The sequence below is a fragment of the Salvelinus sp. IW2-2015 genome, unplaced genomic scaffold (genome assembly GCF_002910315.2).
Source record: "Salvelinus sp. IW2-2015 unplaced genomic scaffold, ASM291031v2 Un_scaffold2755, whole genome shotgun sequence".
NCBI classification, from domain to species: Eukaryota; Metazoa; Chordata; class Actinopteri; order Salmoniformes; family Salmonidae; genus Salvelinus; species Salvelinus sp. IW2-2015.
The window spans coordinates 106043-113542 of NW_019944058.1; the positions used below are offsets into that span (position 1 = coordinate 106043).

Sequence of the window (7500 nt, forward strand, 5' to 3'; positions counted from 1 at the left end):
GAGAAGTGACTCTTACAGCTCTCGTCCATTGCCTGACATTTTGTATCCTCCGAATGGTGCCTGGGCATGGAGGGCGTTATACAGTTTACCCTGAGAGAGAGAGAGACAGAAAGTGAGAGAGAGTGAGTGAGTGAGAGAGCTTAACGGATTCCTACCGCAAACTCAACCTTTTCATCTGGATCTTCGCAACTAGCTAACCGCAATCCCGGGTGACTACTCCTGGCTAGCGTTTCCATCCCGGAGCAAGCACAAATTAGCCTGAAGCTAGCCCGGCTAGGGCTCCTGGGCTACCACCGAAGCCCACTCCTGGGCTACAATATCCAGACCCCTTCTACTGCCGGTATGGGGCATGGAACCCCGCCGATCCTCTACGACTGGAATACAGACATAATCTGCCCGAGGATTCCAACAGGCCACTCAGGCGCGACGACCGCTGAAGGCCCATTCTGCTAACCGCGGCTGCTAGCTATCTAGAGCTACTTGGAACCCTACTAATCCACGACGTCACCGCACGAGGAGGCAAAAACAGACTTTCCTCCATCGCGACATCCCCCAAAGGCCCTTCTGCTAACTTGCTAGCCCGGTCTGCTAACTGCTATCTTGCTAGCCCCGGTCTGCTAACTGCTAGCTTCTAGCCCCGGTCTGCTAACTGCTAGCTTGTTAGCCCTGGCCTGCTAACTGTCTGAATCGCCGTGCCCCAGCCAGCCCAACCACTCACTGGACCCATACGATCACTTGGCTACGCATGCCTCTCTCTAATATCAATATGCCTCGTCCATTACTGTCCTGGTTAGTGATTACTGTCTTATTTCACTGTAGAGCTCTAGCCCTGCTCAATATGCCTTAAACAACCATGTTGTTCCACCTCCTACATATGCGATGACATACCTGGTTTAAACGTCTCTAGAGACTATATCTCTCTCATCATTACTCAATGCCTAGGTTTACCTCCAATGTACTCACATCCTACCTTACCTTTGTCTGTACACTATGCCTTGAATCTATGCTATCGTGCACAGAAACTGCTCCTTTTACTCTCTGTTCCGAACGTGCTAGACGGCCAGTTCGTATAGCCTTTAGCCGTACCTTATCCTACTTCCCTCTGTTCCTCTGGTGGATTAGAGGTTATCCAGGTCCTGCAGTGCCTAGCTCCACTTCCACTCCCCAGTACTCTCATTTGTTGACTTCTGTAACCGTAAAAGCCTTGGTTTCATGCATTAACATATAGAGCCTACTCCCTAAGTTTGTTTTACTCACTTGCTTTAGCACACTCTGCCAACCCGGATGTTCTTAGCCGTGTCTGAATCCTGATTTAGGAAACCACCAAAAACACCTGAAATCTCCATTCCTAACTATAACATTTTCCGCCAAGATAGAACTGCCAAAGGGGGCGGTGTTGCAATCTACTGCAAAGATAGCCTGCAGAGTTCTGTCTTACTATCCAGGTCTGTACCCAAACAATTCGAGCTTCTAAAAACTCACCTTTCCAGAAACAAGTCTCTCACCGTTGCCGCTTGCTATAGACACACCTCTGCCCCAGCTGTGCCCTCGACACCATATGTGAATTGATTGGCCCCCCCATCTATCTTCTGAGCTCGTGCTACTAGATGACCTAAACTGGGACATGCTTAACACCCGGCCATCCTACAATCTAAGCTTGATGCCCTCAATCTACACACAATTATCAATGAACCAACCAGGTACAATCCCAAATCCGTAAACACCGGCACCCTCATAATATCATCCTAACTAACTCGCCCTCCAAATACACCTCTGCTGTTTTCAATCAAGATCTCAGCGATCACTGCCTCATTGCCTGCATCCGTAATGGGTTACGATCAAACGACCACCCCTCATCCTGTCAAACGCTCCCTAAACACTTCAGCGAGCGCCATCTCGGCGATGCCAGCCTTCTTAATGACCTGCGGGTATCCTGGAATGACTGACCTCATCCCGTCAGTAGAAGCCTAGGTTATTCTTTAAAAGTGCCTCCTCACCATCTTAAATAAAGCATGCTCCATTCAAAAAAATTGAACCAGAATAGATAATCCCTTGGTTCACTCCAGACCTGTCTGCCCTTGACGAGCACAAAACATCTGTGCGTTTTGCATTAGCTATCGAATAGCCCCCTGGATATGCAACTTTTCAGCGAAGTTAGAACAAATATACACAGGCAGGCAATTAGGAAAGCTAAGGCTAGCTTTTTCAAACAGAAATTTGCATCATGTAGTAACAGACTCAAAAGTTCTGGGACACTGTAAGATCCATGGAGAATAAGAGCACCTCCTCCCAGCTGCCCACTTGCTCTGAGGCTAGGAAATGCTGTTACCACCGATAAATCACACATAATTGAGAAATTCATAATAAGCATTTCTCTACGGCTGGCCATGCATTCCACCTGGCTACCCCTAACCCGCCAACTGCCCGGTACCCTCCACAGCAAAACCTGCCAAGCCCCACCATTTCTCCTTCACCCAAATCCAGATAGCTGATGTTCTGAAAGAGCTGCAAAATCTGGACCCCTACAAATCAGCCGGGCATAACGAATCATCTGGCCCTTCTCTTTCAAAAAATTATCTGCCAAAATTGTTGCAACACCCTATTAACTAGCCTGTTCAAACTCCCCTTTTGATCGTCTGAGATTCCCAAAGATTGGAAGCTGCCGCGTCATCCCCCTCTTCAAAGGGTGACACTCTAGACCCAAACTGCTACAGACCTATATCTATTCACCGCTGTCTTTCTTGGTCTCGAAAAGCCAAGTTAACAAACAGATTACCGACCATTTCGAATTCCCACTTAACCCTAGGGAGGGAGGGAGTTGGAGGCAGGCAGGGTGATGTCATTACACAAAAGGTAAAGTAATGGCTATAAAGGGAGTATTCATTTACACACATCCAAAGCTGGCACAGGAGCAAAAGAAAGAAAGAACAGCTAGAAAAATAATGGGAGATTTTCTGCTCCCACCACAAGTGATCTTTAGTGAACCCATACTGATAGCCCACGTTGATAATCAACGGCGTAATGGAAACTACGTTTCTGTMAGAAAAGACCTGAAGGATACGTTCTGTAACTGTCCCACATCTTCTCATGCTGTCAGCTGTAGACTAAAAGTAAAGGACTGAATCCTAAATTGTGTCCTGCACGGTTAACTTAAGATAATATTTGATTGACTTCCCTGCATGACTTACATGRATATCTGAGTTAAGSACACATCTCTCAAGTTCACTTTTTTGTTACYGAGAATTKTMCTGCACCACAGGAAATGCAAACTTTTGGAGTWTTAAAAATGCTTCTAAAGTTTGTAATTTTCACTTAGAAATGTCAGACTTGATTTTCCCTAACAAAAAAWKTATCAACCCCCTACWAAAATGTCCATTAACCAAATCCACATAATAATTCACATTTCCTGTTGCTGCAGGATGATTTYCCTGCCGTAGCAAACTGGCTCAAATKAAGMTCCTACATCTGTAGGATWTGGTCCAAAGTTGGGAACTGATCTAATSGTGAATAATTGCCAAAGACTCCAACCACCCAAGCCATAGACTGTTCACTCTGCTACCGTCCGGMAAACGGTACCCGAGCATCGGCTCTCGGACCAACAGGCTCCAAGGCAGCTTCTACCCCAAAACCATAACACTGCTGAATAGCCAGGCTGCTAAATAGTCAACTAATGGTTCCCAAACTATCTGCACTGACTCTGTCTTGCACTGACCCTATGCACACTCACTAGACTTTATGTAAAACACCGTATACACACTCACTACACTATTATATCACACTCACTAGACTATATTAATACACACACCGTATACACACTCACTAGAACTATATATACACAACTCACTAGACTATATATACACACCGTATACACACTCACTAGACTATATATACACACACCGTATACACACTCACTAGACTATATATACACACCGTATACACTCCACTAGACTATATATACACACCGTATACACACTATACACTATATATACACACTCACTAGACTATATATACACACCGTATACACACTCACTAGACTAATATATACACACTCACTAGACTAATATATACACACCGTATACACACTCACTAGACTATATATACACACTCACTAGACTATATATACACACCCGTATACATACTCACAGACTATATATACACACGTATACACACTCACTAGACTATATATAACACACCGTATACACACTCACTAGACTATATATACACACCGTATACACACTCACTAGACTATATACACACCGTATACACACTCACTAGACTATATATACACACCGTATCACACACTCACTAGACTATATACACACACCGTATACACACTCACTAGACTATATACACACACCGTATACACACTCACTAGACTATATACACACACGTATACATACTCACTAGACAATATATACACACTCACTAGACTATATACACACACCATATACATACTCACTAGACTATATATACACACACCGTATACACACTCACTAGACTATATACACACACCATATACATACTCACTAGACTATATATACACACACCGTATACACACTAACTAAGACTATATATACACACACCGTATACACACTCACTAGACTATATATACACCACCGTATACACACTCACTAGAACTATATATACACACTCACTAGACTATATATACAACACGTATACACACTCATAGACTATATACCACTCACTAGACTATATATACACACCGTATACACACTCACTAGACTATATATAACACACCGTATACACACTCACTAGACTATATACACACACCGTATACACACTCACTAGACTATATATACACACACGTATACACACTCACTAGACTATATTACACACACCGTATACACACTCACTAGACTATATATACACACCGTATACACACTAACTAGACTATATACACACACCGTATACACACTAACTAGACTAATATACACACCAGTTATACACACTCACTAGACTATATATACACACCGTATACACCACTCACTAGACTTATATATACACACCGTATACACACTACTAGACTATATACACACACCGTATACACACTCACTAGACTATATACACACACCGTATACACACTCACTAGACTATATATACACACACCGTATACACACTCACTAGACTATATACACACACCGTATACACACTCACTAGACTTTATATACACACACCGTATACACACTCACTAGACTATATATCACACACCGTATACACACTCACTAGACTTTTATAACACACCATATACACTCCACTTCACACTACAGCGTCACTCCCAACACAAAACCCTCACACATTCACATACGCAAACACACATACACACACATAATACACACGCATACCGATACAAACACACATACAGTACATATGTGTACAACACACACACACACACACACACACACACACACACACACACACACCACACACACACAACACACACACAACACACACACACACACACACACACACACACACACACACCACACACCACACACACACACACACACACACACACACACACACACACTTTTACTCCACATTGATATGGTACTCCATGTATATGCTCCACATTGTTCTGGTACTGGTACTTCCTGTATATAGCTCCACATTGATCTGGTACTGGTACTCCCTGTATATAGCCTCACATTGATCTGGTACTAGTACTTCCTGTGTAAAACCTCACATTGATCTGGTACTAGTACTCCCTGTGTAAAGCCTCACATTGATCTGGTACTGGTACTTCCTGTATATAGCCTCACATTGATCTGGTACTGGTACTCCCTGTGTAAAGCCTCACATTGATCTGGTACTGGTACTTCCTGTATAAGCTCCACATTGATCTGGTACTGGTACTCCCTGTGTAAAGCCTCACATTGATCTGGTACTAGTACTTCCTGTGTAAAGCCTCACATTGATCTGGTACTGGTACTCCCTGTATATAGCCTTACATTGTTCTGGTACTGGTACTCCCTGTATAAAGCTCCACATTGATCTGGTACTGGTACTTCCTGTATATAGCCTTACATTGTTCTGGTACTGGTACTCCCTGTATATAGCTCCACATTGATCTGGTACTGGTACTTCCTGTATATAGCTCCACATTGATCTGGTACTGGTACTTCCTGTATAAAGCTCCACATTGATCTGGTACTGGTACTTCCTGTATATAGCTCCACATTGATCTGGTACTGGTACTTCCTGTATAAAGTCCACATTGATCTGGTACTGGTACTCCCTGTATATAGCTCCACATTGATCTGGTACTGGTACTTCCTGTATATAGCTCCACATTGATTCTGGTACTGGTACTCCCTGTAATAAGCTCCACATTGATCTGGTACTGGTACTTCCTGTATATAGCCTTACATTGATCTGGTACTGGTACTTCCTGTATATAGCCTTACATTGATCTGGCACTGGTACTTCCCTGTATATAGCCTCAACATTGATCTGGCACTAGTACTTCCTGTATATAGCCTCGCATTGATCTGGTACTGGTACTTCCTGTATATAGCTCCACATTGATCTGGTACTGTATCCCCTGTATATAGCTCCACATTGATCTGGTACTGGTACTCCTGTATATAGCCTCACATGGTACTGGTACTTCTGTATATAGCTCCACATTGATCTGGTACTGGTACTTCCTGTATATAGTAGCACATTGATCTGGTACTGGTACTCCATGTATATAGTAGCACATTGATCTGGTACTGGTACTCCATGTATATAGTAGCACATTGATCTGGTACTGGTACTCCATGTATATAGTAGCACATTGATCTGGTACTGGTACTTCCTGTATATAGCCCCATTCTTGTGTATTTTATTGTATACCTCTGTGTTTACTATTTTATTTTGTATTATTATTTAAGCTCTGCATCATCGAGAAAGGTTCAGAAGCAAGCATTTCACTGTAAAGTCCACACCAGTTGTATGCAGCACGTGTGATAAATACAATTGAATACCGTATACTGTCTGTTGCCCCATATTTGAGCATTTTGCTGTAAGTTGACATATTTGAGATGCTTTTCTACTGGCTGTATCACAGACACAATGCCTAGGGGTTGTGGAGTTTGGACGACTTGCTCTGTGTCAGTGGAGACTTTCTGACAAACTGTGTCTGCTCTGCTATCCAAACACCTGTCTGAGAGGCGCCAGAAGAAAATAAAGAGAAGAGAAGGAAGGGGGAGAGGAGGAGAGGAAAGAGAAGAGAGGGGGAGAGGAGGAGAGAAAAAAGAAGAGAGGGGGAGAGGAGGAGAGGAGAGAAGAGAGGGGAGAGGAGGAGAGAAAAGAGAAGAGAGGGGGAAGAAGAGAGAAGAGAGGGAGAGGAGGAGAAGAGAGAAGAGAGGGGGAGAGGAGGAGAGAGAGAGGAGGAGAGAGAGAGAAGAGAGGGGAGAGGAGGAGAGAAAAGAGAAGAGAGGGGAGAGGAGAGAGAAGAGAGAAGAGAAGAGGGGAGAGGAGGAGAAAAGAGAAGAG

The 7500-nt window shown here is 43.6% G+C and overlaps 1 protein-coding gene across 1 annotated transcript in view; it reads right to left on the bottom strand.

Annotated features, from left to right (window-relative positions):
* The window catches only part of LOC112074680 (retinal dehydrogenase 2-like), a 17047-nt gene that overhangs the window by 5870 nt on the left and 3677 nt on the right, over positions 1-7500 (bottom strand). The gene's annotated exons all lie outside the window — the stretch shown is intronic.